The following is a 13914-nucleotide window of genomic DNA, read 5'->3' as shown; positions in this document are numbered from 1 at the left end:
CCGGGGGTGAAGTCAGACCACAACGTAAGCAGCACTGAAGTGACTTTCCTGGGGCGCATACCTGGACAATGTGTATAGAGGTCCAGGGCTGCACAGATGACAAGATCCTCCTCTTAGACTCACTGATGTGGTCCAAAGGAAACCAGAGCAATACATCTGGCACCAGCTTGGCTGCAGGAGTTACCAGAAGGAGACATACAAGGTGCCATCTAATCATTTTATGGACCCCACTCTGAATTTGTGTAGGGTTTACTCTTGAGTCTTTTCTTGAACTTTTTTTCTTAAACTTTTATTAAACATTAAAAAAAAAAAAACTTCCACCTCTGCAGGAGTCCCATACGTGTCATCTCCAAAATCTTCCAGACATCTTCCCCTTCTGTCTAGCTCAGCCACAGAGTTTTAATCTTGCTGAATTCAAGGCACAGCTTCCCTTCCCACCTATCTGCAAGTGATCCTTGAGTTCCCTTCTCCGACAGCTGAAATGACAAAACAAGGCACCCTGGTGACAGTGACAACAGAGTGACAGACAGACAGCATGGCAGCGCAATTAGGTAGCTGATAAGAGAGAATAAATAAATACTATTGTTGACAAATAGCTGACATGAAAAGGCCAATACATGATACATGATAAGATAGAACTCAAATAGTAGACTAGAGGCAATTCCCTTCTGGATCACTTGATGGAGGCAGGAAGCTGCAGAGATCCCCAGGTAAGATTTGCAAATAGCTACAATTGCAAAGGGAACAGCGAGCTCTTTGTTAGAGAGAAAGGGAATTTCAGCTGCACACAGAGTGTCATAGGAGGCTGGAGGAAACCACCATGCAAATTTAGCAGGACCAAATAATTTGGGCCAATATTTATTTCATTTTATTTTAAATCTAGTATATATATGCCTGTTGTCTTGGTCCATTGAGTTTTATTGGCAGGGATACTGGAGTGGCTTGCCGGTTCCTTCTCCAGGTGGATCACATTTGGTCAAAACATAACTTCTCTAAGTTATTTAAGCCCCTTCACCACGACAAGGCAGTGATCCATGAAGGGGATCCATTCTGAAGGAAATCAGCCCCGAGTGCTCACTGGAAGGACAGGTCCTGAAGCTGAGGCTCCAATACTTTGGCCACCTCATGAGAAGAGAAGACTCCCTGGAAAAGACCCTGATTTTGGGAAAGATGGAGGGCACAAGGAGAAGGGGACGACAGAGGACGAGATGGTTGGACAGTGTTCTTGAAGCTACAAACATGAGTTTGACCAAACTGCGGGAGGCAGTGGAAGACAGGAGTGCCTGGCGTGCTATGGTCCATGGGGTCACGAAGAGTCGGACATGACTAAACGACTAAACAACAACAAAGTATATATATGGATCAGAGCATGTGGAAGCAGCGAAGACTTCCCTCTACCTCATGACCTTGATCCAGGAGCTATTTTTAGCAAAAGTAGACGGTGTGAAGTGATCCACTCATGGCTATCCTATGCCAAGTCTAGTTTGGCCTGAAACATGGTTTCATAGCTGTCAGGTTCTCCCTTTTTTAAAGGGGAATTCCCCAATGCCGAATAGGATTCCTCTTGAGAAAAGGGAAAACGTGACAGCTATGCATGGTTTCAGTTTTACAACATTTTCTAGCAAAGCTGCTGCTATGCTCTGGAACTAACTGCACTCTGCATTCATTCACTCACTCATTCACCCATTCATTGATGCTGGCAAAATTATAATTAATAGGTGCTGCATTTCCCAAATGGAGCATTCACACAGGCTGACCCCACACTGCAGATATTTCACCACTGCTACTTCTTTTTCTTCCTCTTTTGAAAGGACAACTTTCCCACTCTAAGAATTTATCACATTCTTTGTAATTGCTTAGCTTCAACGAGAGGAGAATTGTATTTCTATGCTCCAGCAATAATATTATTTGCAGGAGGATTATATAAGCCATAAGTCTTTGTCAAAACCAATTACTGGAATTTTCAAGAAGCACTCCTAACTACTAGAGAAACTTCTGAAGCAAATGGAGGCACTAGATGCGTGCTGTTTAAAATTACCCTGTTGGGCTTCAGTCAATATTCAGGTAGTATGAGGACAATGGCACCACATAGGGATGAATGTTCTGCTTCCCTGGCTGGTTTCCCAACAGCCTGAAGAAATAGAGCCATTAATCTTCTTATTTAATTTTACAGGTGTCACCTATATCTAAGTTTCTGAGAATTATTTTCACCCGTTTTCTCTTCAAGAGAACAGGAACAGGAGATTTGGATGCAGAATACGAGACTGCCAAAGCCATTTTTGTTTGAGGTATTGCGTTTCTGGTCGCTTTACCAAGATTGGAAGAATTATTTTTCCTTCACAAATGGAAATCATGTGGTTATGTACAAAATATACTTGCAGGATAGAGAGGTGGAAGAAAAAGCTCCCCCTCTCCCCTTACTACTACTTTACGAGCTCTCTAGGAGTGATAGATAGAAGCTTACCTAATAATACAATAATGAACAATATAATAATAAATAATACAGCTCCAGAGGAAAAAAACACTGGAAAGTAAGGAGGTACAGAGGTGGCAGCTGCCATTTACTAGATTGGATCCAAGCTTAGTACATAACACAAACTATTGGTCCACCTGCCATAGGAGAGTTTTAGGTAAGGGTTCCTCTCAGACCTACCTGGAGACACCAAGGATTGAATCTGGACCTTTTGGAATGCAGAACAGGTGCTCCACTATTGAGCTAATGGGAACAACATTCCATTTTTAGTATGGCCAGCAGCTAGATCATGCATCCCCAAACTGCGGCCCTCTAGATGTTTTGGCCTACAACTCCCATGATCCCTAGCTAACAGGACCAGTGGTCAGGGATGATGGGAATTGTAGTCCAAAACATCTGGAGGGCTGAAGTTTGGGGATGCCTGAGCTAGATAATAGCATGATTGTATCTCCTGTTGGTACATGTCAGCAGGGAATTTTGAGTACGTTAGGAAATTTCACCCTTCATAAGCATTGAAAAACAAGTAAGCCCAGAACTGAAATAAGAATGTTACATACTCCGCTTATGCTCATGAGAGGACTGGGAAGAACTCATTTCCACTGAATTCTCTTTCCATTGCAATACCAGCTCCAGGTGTTTAGAGACCCTCGGGCAAGACACCCCCAGAACTCTCAAAATGTGAGGAATTGGACCTCCAATCAGGTGCCCCCACCCATTCTATGCAGTGCAGGATTCAGAGAGTTGTGGGAGGTTTCCCTACACAGGAGCTGAGAGGGTACAACATAACAATAATTTAAAAACCTATATTTATAAGGGTACCTACTCAAAGTTGGGAGGGATGCCAAACTTTGTCCTCTCTCAGGGCACCATCTTCCCAAAGTCCATCCCTGCCTCTATGGGCCCTGCACTGTCAGGGCAGGCCAGCAAGCATGCCACAGCATCTGCTGCCCCCCTCTTTTCCTGCCACCCCATGCTGAGTGTCCAAGCAAGTAAAACGCTATGTGGTGGCAGCTACTGCTGCTTCTCCATCTAGTAGATAGGACAACAGCCAGAGCTGCATGTGAGCGAAATTGGAAGCAGCATGGAAGCTGGAGACACGGGGACATGCTTGCTCTGCCCTAGAGGCCAGGGCTCCCCTCCATAGAGAAGCAAGATCTGTGAGCCCTTCCATCTTACGCTCAAGTTGTATACATGTGGAAATAAAACCATATATCCTGAAGACACCACAGTCTCTCCAAGGAAACCTAACCCTAAATGCAGACACCATGCGGAGATTGAGGTGGCATGTAACAGTACGTCCCCAGTGAAGGCCTCTGTTTTTAAGCATAGATGAAGTCTAAGAAGGGTGTTGGCTATCACATAATCCCTCATTTCCCTTTTCTCCACAGGTCAAAGGTATTATCAGATAAAATGCCCTATGACTGTAGCTTGACTAACTCTACCGCCATTTCTACATCCCTTTATTAAGGCATCCTTCTATTTCCTTGCACATCTTCTTCAGCGAAATTGTCCCAACTTGAGCATCCCATAAACTAAGCCTTGATATTTAATAAATACTTGCTGCAATTTTCACTTTATATGTGGAATGGCTTGTTTGAATATCTCAAATGCGGAGATATATAATATTAGCATACTGTATCTGAATGAGCCACTTTTCTCTGCACCTAAAATTGTCCAGAGTAATGGTAAAAAGTAATTCTGAAGGTTATATTAAGTATAATGGGATGCAATCAGAGCACAACCACAAATCTTTTGAAGTTGTTATAAACTGTGGTGCAAACCACTTCCTCGCCGACAGTTTGCTGAGCATTTCAATGAGGCTGAGGAGCCCAAGCTATCTATTTCCATTCCATTCCATACATGGCAAACCTTATCATGCTGCAATACGCACTACCAAAATTCAGCTATGAAAAAAAGAAGAATCTGGCACTTAAAAATCTAGGTGCTCTCCAGATACCTGCACCAATAAAAATACAATTGTAAAATAAATACACAGCTATTCCTATTTACCTTTCTCTTTTCTACTTGTCTCTTGTAAAAACAACAACAACAACCCTCTCTGGCCCTATTTTGCCACTGGGGGAGTTGTCAGGGATGCCTTTTGAACATTTTGTTAGTGTGTTCACATGCACACTAGAATGATTCTGGTGTCTGGTCCCTTCCTCAGGCCTGTAAAAATAAAAATAAAATATTTTCACAAGAAGAAGCTGCTCAAGAGGGCCAGCCTCCATCTCCTCACGTTGCACAAGTTAACGGCAAACAGTACTTTGCTGTGAATTTAGCCCACACATATTGCCCAAGGAATATTATAGGTCTCCTTGAGGCTGTTCTTAGTAGCAGGCTGTCCAGACTTCCGCATCGGTGCCCAGGGGTAGGGCCAAGAGCATGGCCAATGCTGGGATGAAGCCAGTTGACCAGGACGGCTGGCTGCACACAAGCAGCTGCTCATGACTAGTCTGGTGCAGTTGAGATGTGTACTCCACACCAATGCATGAGTGTTCACATGTAGGAGCATAGCCAGCAGTGCCACCCTGCTGTGTGATAATTGTACGGCACGTCCTTCATGCCATTCCCAATGAAGGGGTTAACCCCTCCTTCAATAAAGGCGGGGATTCTCCTTCTTCCAACCGCAAGGTTAGAATTTACCATAGAGGTAAGGCACCCTCTAGGGTTACTCTTTACAGCAGTGAGCTGCTGGTAGCAGTTCCATCAGATGTGTGCAACACTTGGCATTTTCATTCATGGGCAGCAATGCTGGCTGGTGCCCATTTGGGTCTGGTGGGGTGGAAAGCAGACAACACAATGAGGGGCCAGAGCCATCTATCTAAAGCTCGCTCTCACCCATATCCTCCTCCCTACTGAGTTCTACAAGGGGGTAACACTAAGACTAAGGAAGGGGACGCCAATAGGCAGGGCCACCCCCTGGACTGGATGTCAGCAAGAAGGCGATTGCAGGTGGAGGGTTGGTTGGTGGGACAGGGCTCCATTTATTCTAATGGACCAGCCCCTACGGATTTAGGAAGCAGGGCTTCTCGTCCAGGTAGCTGCACTGTTTGTTGCTCCCACTTCTTCCCAGCTCCAGTGATGAAGCACAGGGTGATGCAAGCTTGTCCTCTCCCACAGCCTTTAGGTGTCAATGCTGGTGCAATGGGTGCTAAGAGTCATGGGGATGTGTCCCTCTTTGGAGTTGTGCCATGTAACAAATGGTGAGGTAGCAACTGGTTTGTTTGCCTCTACAGAACAAGATTATATTCAGTGCCATTTTTATAGAAAAAGAGGTGCTGGAACTCACCATGAACACCTCCTTCATTCTCACAGAATAGCAATGGCGCCCACCTGAGAGGTGCCGGATCCAGCTCCAAAAGCAAGAAGACAGAACCAAAACAACGGCCCATTCTTCCTGAGAAAGAACACTTAATTTAACCCACCCTTACATCCAGTCTCCTGCCTCCTGGATGGCTGTGATAAATGTTTTTGCACAATATACACATTTGCTCAAATACGAAGAGTAACAGGGAAGCGATAAGGGGGTTTAAGATTAATGAAGTGCAATATAACCACTGCAAATTTAACTTGAACACCAAAAGTGGAAACAATCCTGTTTTTAAGGCATATTACCCACTAGACTAGTTTGTCAAAGGAGGAAGGTTACAGAGGTGCCAACCACAATGTTCTCAGGATGACAAAATAAGACACTTAAGAGATTAGAAGAAATGATAAGCTTGTAATAACAGTACAGTCTGGATAGCCCAGGCAGTCTCTTCCAGACAGAAGATCTCTGACGGTGTGACATAAACTAAATATAGGCACATGGAGCCAAGCTCTTTAGGAAGACAAAAGTGAGGGTGCTTGCAACCGAGATGGATTCAAGTCAATGGGAGTTCAGTCACCGGCTTGAACAGGGAATGGATTACTTGACATAATGAATAGTTCCTTGCGTTTCTGTTCCAAAGGAAAATGTAGCAGGACACAAATCTCCTTGCGACAAATGAAATATTAAATACCAGCTCCTTAAGAGAATTGGCAAATAATACACTAGGATACCCTCTAACATCCCTCAGATGAAAAGAGGGACATTTCTCACTCCTCTACAACTGACCCTCCTTGGCCCCCAATTTTTGTACCTCCCCAGAGTATTTCTTTTCAGAAGAAGGGATGGGCCACCAGCACTACACTAATGGAACACAACACACACACACACACACACACACACACACACACACACAACCATCCAGATAAAACCCCTTAATCCCATTTTTTAAAATTAAAAAAAATCAAAACTCCTTTCATTCCACTCTGCTCCTTTCTCCCTACCCAGGGTGCCCCTGCCTCAGAGTTGGCACATTGTGCGAGGCTGGGCCACAACAGCAGCAACCTCTCTTCCTCCTTGCCCACTCTCCAGCAGCTGCTATGAGCTGCCCAATGGAGGATGCTGGCAGCAGCGGCCATGGAGAAGCAACAGAATACTCCCTTACAGCTGCCACTGCTGCCGCTGCCACTGCTTAGGACAAGCGCCAGCTCAGCCTCCTCTCCAAGTTTAGCAGCGGAACTAGTGGGGGAAATAGGGACATTCCAGGATCAAATCAGAAGCAGGGAAGGCAAGCGTGGCAGGAAGATTCAAGGGCAATCAATTTTATTTTGGGGGAATGATTCATGTTGTTATGTACAGTAGCTGCATTGTTTTACATTTTCTGGATGTCTCACGATCATATTATAAAGTAGTCGTGTTCTGTGTTATGAATCAAGCACAACTAGGAGTTGCTTCTTTTTGTTTTCCAATACATTTCTTATCAATTAAAAAACAACAACGGTGCAGTGTGAGCACATTTTTATCCTGAAAGTGTGACCTAGAGAAAAAAGTTTGAGAACCACTGTTCTAAACTCTTGTGAGAACCTGAATTTTAATGCATTTTGATTGTTCTCTGTGGTACTCTGATTTTTAGATTGTTGTAAGGTGCCCTTGTACTGGAGAAATGGTAGAAGAGAAAATTGAAAATATATAAATAAAATAAAATCCAGCCTGGAAAAACGTGTGGCAGTGACTATGCCAGCGTATTAGAAAACATGAAACTGCACAGGAGGGTTTTGCTGCTGCATTGTGCTAATAACTCACCTGTCAGCAGCTATTCCACCTGGCTTCAGCAGAGGGAGATGTGAGATAGCAGGAACTGAGATTAACAGCCACTTGCCCACTCTCCATCTGCAGAAAGAGGGCTGTGCAATCATTGAACAGTGCTTTGTAAATAATGATAATACAACAACAACAACAACAACAACAACAACAACAACAACAACAACAATGTTAAACATGTTGGTGCTTATGTAGAGATCTACAGCTTACCGGCAATTATGGTTTTTTTTTGCCGCACAGAAATGCATACACAGAGAGAATAATTTTTAAATGGAGGCAGTTCACACATACGGCTAAGAGTTATTCGGTGTTAATTGATCAAGCCGAGGAGAGATCTCTCATCTCACATTGTAGAGGAGATGACAGTAGGTGCTAAAAATAAATGCTTCCTGTTGGGATTAACTTGCGGTAGCAAAGCCACATATCTGGACATTGTGTGACACCTCACTCAATGAATGTGCATGTGTGAACCAGCCCACTGAAAACTACATTCTTAAGCTCACCAGCATAGTTAAAGGTTTTGGTCCTGGTCCTGATCTATGAAAGCAGGGCTTTTTTCAGTTGGGACTCACAGGAACTCAGTTCCGGCACCTCTCAGGTGGGCGCCATTGCCATTATAAGAGAATGAGTTCCATCACCACGTTTTCTAGAAAAATAGCACTGATCACCAGTATTATTGCATAGCAAAACTCTTCTAGGACTCTAGCACCTCAGATTACTTTGAGGGGATCATGTCTTTCAATGTTCCTTTGTGAGAGGGGAAAAAACTCTTCAGGAAGAAAACTAGCTCAGACCCCTTATTCCTGATATCTGGTTTTCTATGTATGTTTTCAGAGAGAGAATTCTACCATGCCATCCCCACCTCTTAGTCTGAAATGGTAGAGTCCAGAACCAATATTAACATATGACCAGCTCATGATGACAAACTTAGTTGGTCTCTAAGGTGCTGCTGGAAGGAATTTTTTTATTTTGTATATGACCAGCTGTTTATGTACATGCTGAAATTGTCACATTTACTTTACATAAAAGAAGTGTATTCTTATTTGTATCACTATTCATTTTCACATGAGCATGTTATTGTTCATGGAGTGAAATGAACGTTTGACAGAGCATTTCCCCCCCCCTCTAATTTAGAATACATGTAAAACATTTTATTTGTCCTCCCCCCCACCCCGACCTCCAGCTGCACCTCTGGCTGCTCTGTGACCATCGAAACATTTTTGTCTTTCAGTCAGCACTCACAGCTATAGATGAATGCCACTGAAGCTTTGCTTGCGCTTAAGGGAGAACAATGTATGGCTAGGCAGGTGATCTTTTGATTTCGCTTCTAGAGCGAGATCAGTGCTGATGACAGAGCAGATGGTCATCTTTGTTGCGGGGCAGGGGAGAAGAAAATTAAAATAAGCAGATAGAATTGGGCAGATGTTTGCTTACATCCGTGCGTAAATAGAACTAATCCTTATTGGTTAACTCTGCAATCTGGATTCTTGGGCGCAAGGGAAAGGTGATACAGTACACAAGTAAAAGACCAGCGAGCAAACCAAGCCCATTTAAGATGGAACTTTTGAATATCTATTCCAAAGCAGAAGATACAGAAGATGATATGCTTATTCTAAACGGTATGGTCAGTATAACGTTTCTTGAAGCAAGAAGATCCCTTCTGTATTCTTACAGTTTCTCTTTGTTTTGAGATTGTTTTATCTGTTTCGCTTTTCCTTGCCAGTGATTGCAGCACATGTGTGATGTATGCAAGTTTCTTCTGCTTTAATAGTTTTCATGTTTTTTTTTTTAACAGCATTTCACATTGATCAGCCAGGTAGGTGAGTGGCTCTTTCCCCATCCATCTCAGAGTTCCCTACAGCTTTTTCTGTGCATGATGGAATCTGTTACAAAGACAATGTCTTTGTGATGATTCTCTCTCTAGGTTAAAAAAAAATCCAGATCTGTGTTATTTTTATGAGTTCTCAACAGCTGCATCAATCCTGCTGCATTCAAGAAAGCTGCTACACGGAACCAGACTAAAGTCAGTCCATAAGGTCAAAAGGAAGACTCATATTTGGGGCAAGTTAGGCTTTTGCAGTAGAAGAGGGATTCATACAGCACAGTGCCTAAAACTCCCTGAGATTCCTTGGAAGCCTATCGTTGGTTCCTCAATGAGAAGATCAGTAATGCAAGGAAGCTTCCCCTACAAGACAGCTTGCTCTTCATTTACTGATGCCCCCGCAGCCCGGAGAAGAGGGTGCATTTGCTCTTAGGCTGTAATCCTGTTAGCGGGAGTTGGTTCCACTGAATTTAGATTTACTTCTCTTCTGACTCAACATAGATACCCTGTTTCTCATATTTTAAGACATACCCATAAAATAAGCCATAGCAGGATTTTTAAGCATTCAAGGAATATAAGCCATACCCCGAAAATAAGACATAGTGATAGGCGCAGCAGCAATGCCGACCGCAGCAGGAGGAGGAGGAAAAAAATAAGACATCCCTTGAAAATAAGCCATAGTGTGTTTTTTCGAGGAAAAAATAAATATAAGACATGTCTTATAATATGAGAAACACGGTAGGACCACACTCTTAGTTCTTGTGGGTGGTGATGATGATCCAATAGACTTGACCACCAAACTGGCTATGGACTTTAGCACAGACTCCAGACTCCTCAAATATTTTGTGTAGGTAAATGTGGAGAGGATTCCCAGAAGGTAAGCAGTTTGAACCCACCCCTCCCAGCTCGATAAAATGCTGCCAATCTTGTGACAGTTGCCAACAATTAGCTACCATTTTGTAGCTGCAGATTTTTTTCTGATCACACTACATAGAAGTCTGATCACCTGACCATAATTCCTGACCCAGGTGATTTGTTTTGACCCCCCCCCCCTTTATCATCTTGACCAGTGGCTCATTGAGGTCATGTGTTAGCATAAAACAGCCTCAGTCAATCTTCTGAGAAATCATTCAAATGCTTTGGGAGTCACAGTGACTAATCCCTTAAGTCTTGAATGATGCAGCAATCACATTTATGGTTTGCAGACCCCCCCGCCCCCCAAGTGTCTTTATTTTCCAGGGACAGTCCTGGATTTACAGAAGCCGTCCTTGTTTCTGATTCGATCCTGGAATGTCCCACTTTCCCTTAGGACATCCCTATTTTCATTAGAGAACTGTTGGAGGGTATGGAGTTATGTGACCCCCCCCCCCCAAGCCAAGGAAATAAGTAACTATACAACCTTTAGAAGATATCTGAAGGCAGCCCTGTGTATAGGGATGTTTTAAAAAATGTTTGATGTTTTATGTACGTTGGAAGCCACCCAGAGTGCTTGGAGCAACCGAGTCAGATGGGCTTTTTATAAATAATATAATTCATAAATAATAATAATTTTATAAATAATAAAATGGTGATGGTGATGGAATAGGACATCCCTATTTTCATCAGAGAAATGTTGGAGGATGTGGGTTTGTAAGACTGTGTGGCCAATGCACTAAATTACCCATGAGGCAGAATTTGATTTTGCCACAAGGTGGCAATAACGATTAAAATATAAAGGCATTACCTGAAATAGATTCTATTTGCTTGATTAAGTATGACCCAAACATTGTGACCAGTCTTGTAAAGAACAGTACCTATCCATTCTCTCTCTCTCTCTCTCTCTCTCTCTCTCTCTCTCTCTCTCTCTCTCTCTCTCTCATAGAATGACAAGTCAAGGACTATGGGGAATGATTTCCACTTTAGCATCCCCTGTAAGGGGTGCCTTTATCCTGTTTAGGACAAGCACAATGATAAACTTACAATGCTGATCATGCTTTCGTAAATATATGCTATTGAATTCCAAACCTGAACTGAAAAAAAAAATTAGGAGAGAAAGAAAAGAGCTGTATTGCAGTTGAGAATCAAATTGTCTGTTCATGTTCTCTTGTGCCGTAGGTTCATATTCTCTTTATACACCTCCCCATTAATGCTCGCAAGAGATCTACAATCATTAAGTAGCGTCTGACAACGATGTTTGTTGATTAGCTATCATGTAATAATAATTACTGTCACTTTCAAGCCAAAGACGGGGAGCAGATGAACGTTGCGATGTTTTAATCTGGAAACGTTGATGGTGGCAGAACACGACAGCAAATAACAATAATAAAAACTGGTGCAATGCATACACAGCGCCACTCAAAGCAGCTAGATGAAATGATACCCCATTCTCCTGTCATATGCAGCTCCGGCACACTAGTTGTTCATCTGCATTATTCATTATTATTGTCTGCAAAAGTAAAAACGAAACCTTCCAGGACAAGACATCTATGCAACAAGAAGCTAAGGTGGGAGGCACGGCAACCTCTAAATTTTGTCTGAGTGCTAGATGACCTCAGTAGGAGAAAAAGAGTGTGTGAAAAGATAGCCCTGGTATTAACGCAGGGGTCTTAACTTGATTCTGAAGCTCAGGCTGAGGGGCAGATCCACACCATATATTTAAAGGACACTCGATGCAAATTTGAAGCACATTACTTCCCCAAACATTATTTAACTTATATGCAGAATTCACCATGCGAAAGGCTGGACTAGATGAATCCCAAGCAGGAATTAAGATTGCCGGAAGAAATATCAACAACCTCAGATATGCAGATGACACAACCTTGATGGCAGAAAGTGAGGAGGAATTAAAGAACCTTTTAATGAGGGTGAAAGAGGAGAGAGCAAAATATGGTCTGAAGCTCAACATCAAAAAAACCAAGATCATGGCCACTGGTCCCATCACCTCCTGGCAAATAGAGGGGGAAGAAATGGAGGCAGTGAGAGATTTTACTTTCTTGGGCTCCTTGATCACTGCAGATGTTGACAGCAGTCACGAAATTAAAAGACGCCTGCTTTTTGAAAGAAAAGCAATGACAAACCTAGACAGCATCTTAAAAAGCAGAGACATCACCTTGCCTACAAAGGTCCGTATAGTTAAAGCTATGGTTTTCCCAGTAGTGATGTATGGAAGTGAGAGCTGGACCATAAAGAAGGCTGATCGCCGAAGAATTGATGCTTTTGAATTATGGTGCTGGAGGAGACTCTTGAGAGTCCCATGGACTGCAAGAAGATCAAACCTATCCATTCTTAAGGAAATCAGCCCTGAGTGCTCCCTGGAAGGACAAATCGTGAAGCTGAGGCTCCAATACTTTGGCCACCTCATGAGAAGAGAAGAATCCTTGGAAAAGACCTTGATGTTGGGAAAGATGGAGGGCACTAGGAGAAGGGGACGACAGAGGACAAGATGGTTGGACAGTGTTCTCGAAGCTACGAACATGAGTTTGACCAAACTGCAGGAGGCAGTGGAAGACAGGAGTGCCTGGCGTGCTATGGTCCATGGGGTCACGAAGAGTCGGACACGACTAAATGACTAAACAACAACACTTCCCCAAAAGAATTATGGGAATGGTAGTTTGGATACCTGGGAATTATGGGTCTGTGAGAGGAGGGGAAACTACCATTCCCAGAATTCTTTGGCAGAAGTCATGTACTACGGTATAAATGAGTATTCAGTGTCCTTTAAGTGTATGGTGTAGCTCTGCCATCAGTTCAATTTCCCCAATACCCTTTCCTTGTAATCATGCCTTGAATTTTATATTTCTTGTATGCTGAGCAACCAAATCCTAAAATTTATAGACTGCTGCATTTCCTATCTTTTTAGGGAAGAAAGCCCTACCTATCTGCATACATTTCCAGCATTTATTTGACACACTTTTATACATCTTGATCCGGATAGGACTTGTGAAACCAACTCTGCACCTCGGCAGAGTGAAATGTATCTCTGGGTGAATGTATCAGCTTCGATAGGTCTTTAATGTAATGGCATTTTGTAGTTATGAGGAAAATACTATATGCATCCTTATAGGCCTAAACAGCACAGCATTTGCAACAGATCAACCCATAGACAAAAATATCAGAAACTTCAAATGACTCCAAATTGTTTCCGGGCACGCTCAGAACAATCGTTACAAAGGATGTTGCCTCCTCCTAATAAATAAACATCCTCCTCCTCCTCTGCTTCTTGTGACAAGACAGTGTGGAAGGGAGCTGTAGCTAAATAATAAATAAAGTGACCTGCAGAGTGATGCTCTCCCAAGTTCAAAAGTATTAAGTCATTTCCGAGTATATATTTTAGGTTGACATGCCATTAAAATAAAAAATTTAATACACACAAGCAACAAAAAGCAGCACATTTCATTTCACATTAAAAACATCTAGGTGGCTTGTCACTCCACCATTTCTGTCTCTGGAGATGGGTGGTGAAAAAGCATATAGAGAAGGAAGGCAAATCATGATAAAATCCTTGATGTT

At 42.8% G+C, this 13914-nt stretch overlaps 1 long non-coding RNA gene across 1 annotated transcript in view; it reads right to left on the bottom strand.

Moving 5' to 3' along the window:
- Window positions 1-338: 338 nt before the first annotated feature.
- The window catches only part of LOC132592427 (uncharacterized), a 134211-nt gene continuing 120635 nt past the window's right edge, over window positions 339-13914 (bottom strand). The window contains exon 4 of the long non-coding RNA XR_009557870.1: window positions 339-476. This is a non-coding gene — a long non-coding RNA (uncharacterized LOC132592427). The remainder of the gene's footprint in view (window positions 477-13914) is intronic.

This window comes from Zootoca vivipara, chromosome 7 (assembly GCF_963506605.1).
Source record: "Zootoca vivipara chromosome 7, rZooViv1.1, whole genome shotgun sequence".
Taxonomy (NCBI): Eukaryota; Metazoa; Chordata; class Lepidosauria; order Squamata; family Lacertidae; genus Zootoca; species Zootoca vivipara.
This window is presented reverse-complemented; position numbering and strand designations above follow the sequence as displayed.